The sequence below is a fragment of the Neoarius graeffei genome, chromosome 1 (genome assembly GCF_027579695.1).
Source record: "Neoarius graeffei isolate fNeoGra1 chromosome 1, fNeoGra1.pri, whole genome shotgun sequence".
NCBI lineage: Eukaryota > Metazoa > Chordata > Actinopteri > Siluriformes > Ariidae > Neoarius > Neoarius graeffei.
In genome coordinates this window covers 19,226,422-19,237,121 of record NC_083569.1, presented here as the reverse complement: position 1 = coordinate 19,237,121, position 10,700 = coordinate 19,226,422, and positions in this window count along the sequence as shown.

Sequence of the window (10,700 nt, the reverse complement as noted above, 5' to 3'; positions counted from 1 at the left end):
AAACGATGCAATACACATGCCACACCTCTAGGGGTGCTGTAAGACGGTCCCTTCGGAGACACCAGAACAATAGAAGAAGTAAGGACGGATGCGCATAAACTATTATGCGCGAGACTTCATATTAGCCACAAAGTCAGAAAAATCTGTTCGTAAAATTACGTTATAATGACCAAATACAATGAAAAGTATTTTTCCAGTCTCACCTGTGAAAGGTAATCCCATGTGATCTCGTTTGGACGGTAAACCTGTTGGTACAGTTAAACGCAGCACATGAATGAGGCATCTTTATTCTCCGCTTTGACCTATCCAATATGGAGGCGAGGATGACGTATGATTCTATGCGGAAGGCGGCGTCTTTAATGGTCCGGAATAAATTGAATGCTACACGTTGATGGATTAATTTGTTGTTCTACGCCCTTTTGAAGAATGTATTGTAGGACTTAAACCAACATCTGAAGAGGTGAGATCGCTCCTTTTTTTCCCCTATTTTTGCTGGCGGGATTGACTCTGCCCTAAGGGCAGAGTCTCTCTCTCTCTCACTTTGCACCATTACACAATAAATATTCACAGTGAAAATATTTTGTAAGCGCGTTTCATGAACCAAGTTGTAGGATTTGTTGACAACTCGCATCGAGTTCGTTACACTTCTACCCGGCGTGAAGCACTCACAGTCATGTGGTTGTGACATCATCGTAAACAAATCCGTTTTACTCATCCAGACGACTTCGCAACGGCAACGTTGCCAGATCTTTCCACTCTGGAACCCATTCTCAAAAAGATTGCGTTTTGGGCACCCAAAACGCCGGTGCCATGTGGACGCCAGGCCTAAACGATAAGCAATTGTATCGGAGTCACCTGAATCTGTTGCCGTGTGGACAGGGCCTGAATGCACACCAAAACCCAGCTGTTTTCAGTGACTCACAGGAGGACAGAGAGAATCAGCATTCCATCGATCACCTTAACGGGCAATCCATTGATCATCCTAACGACTCTTGAGGCCGTTCACAACCAGCCCCCAGTGACCCACACCAACAGGATGACTCAACGACACCTTAGATGAGCTTTTCATCCATGAGAGGATAAATACCTGATACTCCCTACTAGTCAGACAGAACTGAAGAAGCCTTTCGGATGAGAGGTGAAACATCTTCAAGAATCTTCAAGCAAGTCCAGTTGCTCTCTTTTACCACCCACAGTTTTAGTCATTAACTTTTCATATCTGAAATATGTAATGAGTATATATGAAAAGATAAACTTAACAGCAAATTATACTAAGAATGAAAAGTTAGCAGTAACCACTTGAAAATATGACAGATTCTGTTCTTTGTAAGAAAAATTATGTTCTTATTAAATTAAAAATGCTGTTGTATGAGACAGTAAATTACAGGCATTTAACACATGTGACACACATCTGCAGAGCAGCCTGGGGAGCAGTTGGGGGTTGGGAGCCTTGCTCAAGGGCACTTCAGCCTTTCCTGCTGCAGTGGCGGCTCCAGAGATTTTTCCTGAGGGTGGCAAAGGAAGGGCATAGGTTCCAGGAGGGGGGCATAGATTGTCGATGTAGCAGTTTATGCAAATCATAGAAATCATTTTTTACTTATGCTCAAGAATGACTCACAATCAAGTCATCTTGTCAAATATGTATTGAGCTATTGTACCACAAAGAAAAATGGATTAAACCTTCTAAACCATCTTTTCTGAAAGTATATTCCCAAGCAATGAAAGGAACTATTCTGCCCTAGCAATGTATCAAAAAATAGACAGATAGCGAACGGTTTAGATTGTGGCTCTTTACTGAAGACTTCAAACTTATACAGATGTGTTCATCCTCGATATTCCGTAAAACTAAAAGAAACAAATTAAGTATATCACTAAACTGACTAGCACACAGGCGAAAACGCGAGCTACGCTGACCTGCTAGTAATGCTAACACACAACACACAAGTTGTTTACTTTCTAAAGCGTATCACTTTACAAAACTCTTAGCTTTCATTTCATTGCCTAGCATACACAGAAAGTAAAACATAACTTACAGGTATTGAGGTATTTCACCTGACGTCACAGGGTCACGTGACGCCCTGGTGTCCGCCATTTTGAACGTCAAGCTAGCTAATGTCAACAACAGTAGCTGGTATGTTACTGTAGCAATGTTTACGTTCAGCCATTTGGATGACTGTTAAAACCTTTCAGTCTCAAGTTTTTCCTTTACTGGATTTACTAGTTTACTGAGCTAGCGTGCACCGGCCGCCGGCAGGCTAGCGCGCGCTAGCTCCCAGCTTGCCCGAGCACGCTAGCTCAGTAAACTAGTAAATCCAGTAAAGGAAAAACTTGAGACTGAAAGGTTTTAACAGTCATCCAAATGACTGAACGTAAACATTGCTACAGTAACATACCAGCTATGATGTTGTTGACATTAGCTAGTGCTAACAGCTAGTTGCTAATACACTGCTACAACTACACCGACCCTAATAATACAGTTCTTGGTCACTGCCTGGTAACAGCAAATTTATAACGGGCCATGTCTCAACAGACTAAGAAGTTATTTCAATGACATTTAATAACATTTTGTTTATCCTGAGGACCGACAGTAAATGAAAATGTGAACAAACCTTAGCTGTAATAAGATGGCGACCACCGGCTCCAGGGACGACCCGCTGATGTAGGCATGTTACCCAGCCTGACACAAAATATTTGTAGGTATCCAAACTCTTATACGCTTTCAGATCAATACCTGTGTATGGCGATGGGTTTTTAACGACATAGGTATACAGATCATGTGGGCCGAAGTCAGGTAAAGACGAGGGCTTCATGTACTTCCGTACGTCAGTGAACAATCGTGGTGGAAGCAGGTAAACGTCGTTCTCTAAGCCTGTTAACCTCAATTTTTGCAAACACCTCTCCCTCTGCTCACCCTGTAAATGCCCTACGTCGCTGGATAGTGAAGGTGTTTTCTGCATCTCGCTCCTTTTTCTTTTATGTTTTTCGTTTGTCGCCTTCCTCGCATTCAAACTGATTCGAGCCGTGCCGTCCAAAATGGCAGCATCACATGACTTGGTCACGTGGGTGAAATACCTCAATAGCTACTACCGGAACCTAGCGAGACAGCATTCCATACATCCAACCAATGACTGTATAGAGGGCTACCGCATGACGTCACCGTGCCGCGAGATTTTGTTAGGCGCCATATTGGAAGACCAAGTACATGCACTCACAATATAAAACAAAGTATGAGCGAGAGTAAAGTGACACGATGGATGATAATTCTGGTTATGTGAGTACATTACCAGCTGCAGAAAGGGCACGGTATCACTGAAAAAAAAAAGTCATTGAATTTACTTAATTTTAATGCGTACATCAGTCCCACACAATCCAGTTGTGTAAGCTTAAAATAACTTTAACCTTACACAATAACATTAAGGGGATGAAATCACTTTAAGCTTACACAATTGGATTGTGTGGGACCGATGTACGCATTAAAATTAAGTAAATTCAATGACTTTTTTTTTGCAGTGTATGTGGAGAAACTGGCTGTGATTGATGGGTTTGACCCATATGATAAGACTCGCGGCAAGGGAGAATGGAAACATAAGGAGGACCTGACACCAATTTTGCCATCTGTTTGCTACCCAGACATTGTAAACTATTTGTTGTTTACACCCAGTGCCTACACTGCCAATGACTTGAAGGCCTACAAAGGGCTACAGGCTTACAGTTATGTTGTTAGTGGCTTGGTTCGTGATATTACAGCTGTTATTAAGAATAACCTACACATAGTTATGGCCAAGGTAATCTTGTTGATATCTTTTAATAATATATCTTTTCAGTTGAAAAATTAATACGTTTTGTTACTATTAAGGTATCCATAATTTAGGTTAATTTATCCAGATTATACATATGTATTTATGATATATGCCTACACAACAACTATGCTTTATTTATATAATAGGAGGGAGAGCAAGCCCCAAACCATCCTAAATTATTATTATTATTAATATTATTATTATTATTATTAAATTGTAGAAGTCCGGGAGGCTTGCTCCTCATACAGTTATCAACTTAGGGCCAATTTAGCATGTTTTAAATCTGAATTTCTTGCGTTTGCTTACCTCAAAGTGTCCACAGATCATGCACAGACTTATCCATTATATCCACAGTTTTTTGCCAAGTCTCACACAGGTTTCTTTCAAGTCTACTGTTGGGCCAATAAATCATAAATAAAACAGCTCAGATTTGTTTGTTTAAGTCGTTTGCCACTCCACTTTATTCTCGTGGGTTCACATACCGCTGCTGTTATTTCCCCCTAATCACGAGTTTGTTGGTCTTCCAAAATGGCGCGTGTGAATTGGGTGTACTCGAGGACCATGACCATGTCCTGAGGTATTCTTGCTGCCTTCAAACCCACAGCTTTTTATTTCTTCTCGGGGGAGGGCCCTTAGGAAGTTGTTGAGGGTGACATGTTCCACTATCTTTGACAGGGACAGCTGGTCTGGCTGGAGCCACCTTCGGGTGATGTGTAAAAAGGGTATCCATCTGTCCCTGTGGTTCCTTGCCAGGTTGATAGGCCCAGTGATGGAACTCAGACATGGCTCAGGTGGAGGAAAACCCACAGCAGGCCAGAATCAATTCCTGGAGTTTAGAATAATCATCAGATTCTTCATCTGAGACTGTGTATTGAGCCTGTTGCCCCTCCCCAGTGAGGGGAAGGGCCGGGGTGAAGGACCAGTCTCATAGAGCCCACCCTTCTTGAGTCATGATCCTCTCAAAAGTACCCAAAAAGGCCTTGACGTCATCATCGGTGGGCATGTTCATAAGCAGGCACTGAGCATTTCGGGCTGGGTCAAGGAGGGGTACCACCGCCGCCACTGGGCCAACCTGTTTGAGGGGCAGTAACTCTTGGGTGGCTGCATGGAGGCCCTGTGCCATCTTCTGGGAGAGCTGCGATTGCTGTTGGCTGACCTCAAGGACATATCATATGAATGGATCCAGGACAGGGTGGTGGGGGTGTGGGTCTGTCTCCTTTGCCTGCATTCTCCACCAGTGTGGTGCCCCTAGAAGAAGAAGAAGAAGAAACCTTTATTTGTCACATGCACACTTCAAGCACAGTGAAATTCATCCTCTGCATTTAACCCATCTGAAGCAGTGAACACACGCGCACACACACTCAGAGCAGTGGGCAGCCACACCAGAGCACCCAGGGAGCAGTCAGCACTCGGGCTGGGACACAGATTCAGGAGACAGTGATGAGGTGGAAAACACAAGTGCTCTTTTATTTACAAAGATGGCAGGGAGTGGGGAAAAGGGAGTGAGGATATGAGCTGCTGAAGAATCATCCCATCCCAGTGTAAGAATGTCCCTTGGAGATAATTGAGGCTTTGCTGCTTAAGGGAAGTGCTGGGGAGAAGAACTGCTTCTCTTGGCAGACCAGTGAGTGTTGTTCAAGCTGGAATCTGTTGGCAGACAAAGATGGAAGCACAGGCACATTACTTCTTCTGACCATCCTCCTACGCAGCCATGTGGTGAAGCAGCATCTTTTTATATCCTCCCCATGCCTCTTGGAAGGTGAGCGAGCACACTGATTATCGAGTTCCAGACATGCTGAATTAGGTTTCCCTGCACCTTGGCCATGTGCGTGATGTTTGTAAACAGCGGTGCTGTGGAAGTGCTTTCTCTTCAGCACCGCTGCTGTGGGGAGACTAGGGTGCTGCTCCTTCAGAACCACTGAGGCAGTGTGAGGAGGAGCACTTGTGAACTTGTGCGCAACGGTCACAGGCCAACCGTTGTCACACTACCTTCAGATGGCTCCACTACAGATCTGCTGTGAATTCTGGATAGTGTGAAAATGTTCAGCAGTCGTGTTCTACAGGCTGTTTCAGTTTTATCGTTTCCAAGTTCACGCAGGCCGAATGAAACGAGGCTGTGGGCCTGGAGTTTAACCCATGTGCTGTAACACTTCCTTCTGATTAGCTTCACTTTCTGGACTGTTCAGTCAGCGTGCTTTGAGGCAGTTAGGTTTCCACTCTGTAACTCTGTGCTCTGTGGGCTACGACCTCTGGTGCTGCCACCTAGTGTGTAAGAGAGGTAGAGCTCATAAAGAATATTCAACAGAAATATCACAATACATGATATGACCAGCAGATTTGTCTCTCCCAGTATTTTGTATTGTGATATTCGAGACAATGAAATTCTGTCTCATGTCTCCTCTATAATGTTGTACAGTAAACTCCAGATGAAGAGATCAGACTCACCAGAACCCAGCTGTGTCTCCATGAAGAGTGATCGGTCTATGGATCATCCCTGTCACTTTAACAATGCAAACCCCTCATCTGTCCACAGGTAACATCCTAGAATTCTCATAGTTAAAGTTACTGTAGAGAGAAAGACTGTGTTACACATTCCTTTATCCAGTCCAGATCATCATCAGCATTTTGATATTTATCAGTTTTGATACTTTAATTAGGTCCTAACGCTGCTACAATACTTTCACGAAACATTTTAGAGTAATTAATATCAATAACTGCACAGTTCAGTGCTTCACAGTGTCACATACAGGATAAGGCAGAAACTGCATCTGGATGTGACACTAAAGGCCTCTGCATGCTCTTGCAACAAGACTTTCGCAGATAGTTTTTCGCAGACAGTTGTAATTTATCGTTGAGCGGGGAGTAATAGGTGTGCGCGATGTTATTCACCGCCACAACGCAAGGGGGCGCGAAGTCGCGAAATCGCTAGGAGTAGTTGGTGGGTGTGGTTAGTGGAGTGTTTATCCTCCGGTTACTTATAATGACTAGAACTGGAGTCGTATAGATGTCCGTACTTCCTCACTTCCTCGATCAACCGCTCTTCGTGCTGCTCCATCTTCGCTCGTGTTTTTAAAAATGGTGGTCGTGAAAACAAACCAAACCTGGAAAGTAGGGAAGCAGAAGTGCGTGTACAGCGGATGTAGAGTGGACCAATCAGAGCCCTCTTGTCTGCGACGCTGTCTGCGAGGCTTCTGCGGTGGCCTCTGAGGCCGCCGGCAGGCTAGCGCGCGCTAGCTCCCAGCTTTCCCGAGCGCACTAGCTCAGTAAACTAGTAAATCCAGTAAAGGAAAAACTTGAGACTGAAAGGTTTTAACAGTCATCCAAATGACTGAACGTAAACATTGCTATAGTAACATTCCAGCTATGATGTTGCTGACATTAGCTAGTGCTAACAGCTAGTTGCTACAACTACACCCACCCTAATAATACAGTTCTTGGTCATTGCCTGGTAACAGCAAATTTATAACGGGCCATGTCTCAACAGACTAAGAAGTTATTTCAATGACATTTAATAACATTTTGTTTATCCTGAGGACCGAAAGTAAATGAAAATGTGAACAAACCTTAGCTGTAATAAGATGGCGACCACCGGCTCCAGGGACGACCCGCTGATGTAGGCATGTTACCCAGCCTGACACAAAATATTTGTAGGTATCCAAACTCTTATACGCTTTCAGATCAATACCTGTGTATGGCGATGGGTTTTTAACGACATAGGTATACAGATCATGTGGGCCGAAGTCAGGTAAAGACAAGGGCTTCGTGTACTTCCGTACGTCAGTGAACAATCGTGGTGGAAGCAGGTAAACGTCGTTCTCTAAGCCTGCTAACCTCAATTTTTGCAAATACCTCTCCCTCTGCTCACCCTGTAAATGCCCTACGTCGCTGGATAGTGAAGGTGTTTTCTGCATCTCGCTCCTTTTTCTTTTATGTTTTTCGTTTGTCGCCTTCCTCGCATTCAAACTGATTCGAGCCGTGCCGTCCAAAATGGAAGCATCACATGACTTGGTCACATGGGTGAAATACCTCAATAGCTACTACCGGAACCTAGCGAGACAGCATTCCATACATCCAACCAATGACTGTATAGAGGGCTACCGCATGAAGTCACCGTGCCGCGAGATTTTGTTAGGCGCCATATTGGAAGACCCAAGTACATGCACTCACAATATAAGACAAAGTACGAGCGAGAGTAAAGTGACACGATGGATGATAATTCTGGTTATGTGAGTACATTACCAGCTGCAGAAAGGGCACGGTGGAGAAACTGGCTGTGATTGATGGGTTTGACCCATATGATAAGACTCGCGGCAAGGGAGAATGGAAACATAAGGAGGACCTGACACCAATTCTGCCATCTGTTTGCTACCCAGACATTCTAAACTATTTGTTGTTTACACCCAGTGCCTACACTGCTGATGACTTGAAAGCCTACAAAGGGCTTCAGGCTTACAATTATGTTGTTAGTGGCTTGGTTCGTGATATTACAGCTGTTATTAAGAATAACCTACACATAGTTATGGCCAGGGTAATCTTGTTGATATCTTTTAATAATATATCTTTTCAGTTGAAAAATTAATACTTTTTGTTACTATTAAGGTATCCATAATTTAGGTTAATTTATCCAGATTATACATATGTATTTATGATATATGCTTACACAACAACTATGCTTTATTTATATAATAGGAGGGAGAGCAAGCCCCAAACCATCCTAAATTATTATTATTATTATTATTATTATTATTATTATTAAATTGTAGAAGTCCGGGAAGCTTGCTCCTCATACAGTTATCAACTTAGGGCCAATTTAGCATGTTTTAAATCTGAATTTCTTGCGTTTGCTTACCTCCAAGTGTCCACAGATCATGCACAGACTTATCCATTATATCCACAGTTTTTTGCCAAGTCTCACACAGGTTTCTTTCAAGTCTACTGTTGGGCCAATAAATCATAAATAAAACAGCTCAGATTTGTTTGTTTAAGTCGTTTGCCACTCCACTTTATTCTCGTGGGTTCACATACCGCTGCTGTTATTTCCCCCTAATCACGAGTTTGTTGGTCTTCCAAAATGGCGCGTGTGAATTGGGTGTACTCGAGGACCATGACCATGTCCTGAGGTATTCTTGCTGCCTTCAAACCCACAGCTTTTTCTTTCTTCTCTGGGGAGGGCCCTTAGGAAGTTGTTGAGGGTGACGTGTTCCACTATCTTTGACAGGGACAGCTGGTCTGGCTGGAGCCACCTTCGGGTGATGTGTAAAAAGGGCATCCATCTGTCCCTGTGGTTCCTTGCCAGGTTGATAGGCCCAGTGATGGAACTCAGACATGGCTCAGGTGGAGGAAAACCCACAGCAGGCCAGAATCAATTCCTGGAGTTTAGAATAATCATCAGATTCTTCATCGGAGACTGTGTATTGAGCCTGCTGCCCCTCCCCAGTGAGGGGAAGGGCCGGGGTGAAGGACCAGTCTCGTAGAGCCCACCCTTCTTGAGTCATGATCCTCTCAAAAGTACCCAAAAAGGCCTTGACGTCGTCATCGGTGGGCATGTTCATAAGCAGGCACTGAGCATTTCGGGCTGGGTCAAGGAGGGGTACCACCGCCGCCACTGGGCCAACCTGTTTGAGGGGCAGTAACTCTTGGGTGGCTGCATGGAGGCCCTGTGCCATCTTCTGGGAGAGCTGCGATTGCTGTTGGCTGACCTCAAGGACATATCATATGAATGGATCCAGGACAGGGTGGTGGGGGTATGGGTCTGTCTCCTTTGCCTGCATTCTCCACCAGTGTGGTGCCCCTAGAAGAAGAAGAAGAAACCTTTATTTGTCACATGCACACTTCAAGCACAGTGAAATTCATCCTCTGCATTTAACCCATCTGAAGCATTGAACACACACGCACACACACTCAGAGCAGTGGGCAGCCACACCAGAGCGCCCAGGGAGCAGTCAGCACTCGGGCTGGGACACAGATTCAGGAGACAGTGATGAGGTGGAAAACACAAGTGCTCTTTTATTTACAAAGATGGCAGGGAGTGGGGAAAAGGGAGTGAGGATATGAGCTGCTGAAGAATCATCCCATCCCAGTGTAAGAATGTCCCTTGGAGATAATTGAGGCTTTGCTGCTTAAGGGAAGTGCTGGGGAGAAGAACTGCTTCTCTTGGCAGACCAGTGAGTGTTGTTCAAGCTGGAATCTGTTGGCAGACAAAGATGGAAGCACAGGCACATTACTTCTTCTGACCATCCTCCTACGCAGCCATGTGGTGAAGCAGCATCTTTTTATATCCTCCCCATGCCTCTTGGAAGGTGAGCGAGCACACTGATTATCGAGTTCCAGACATGCTGAATTAGGTTTCCCTGCACCTTGGCCATGTGCGTGATGTTTGTAAACAGCAGTGCTGTGGAAGTGCTTTCTCTTCAGCACCGCTGCTGTGGGGAGACTAGGGTGCTGCTCCTTCAGAACCACTGAGGCAGTGTGAGGAGGAGCGCTTGTGAACTTGTGCGCAACGGTCACAGGCCAACCGTTGTCACACTACCTTCAGATGGCTCCACTACAGATCTGCTGTGAATTCTGGATAGTGTGAAAATGTTCAGCAGTCGTGTTCTACAGGCTGTTTCAGTTTTATTGTTTCCAAGTTCACGCAGGCCGAATGAAACGAGGCTGTGGGCCTGGAGTTTGACCCATGTGCTGTAACACTTCCTTCTGATTAGCTTCACTTTCTGGACTGTTCAGTCAGCGTGCTTTGAGGCAGTTAGGTTTCCACTCTGTAACTCTGTGCTCTGTGGGCTACGACCTCTGGTGCTGCCACCTAGTGTGTAAGAGAGGTAGAGCTCATAAAGAATATTCAACAGAAATATCACAATACATGATATGACCAGCAGATTTGTCTCTCCCAGTATTTTGTAT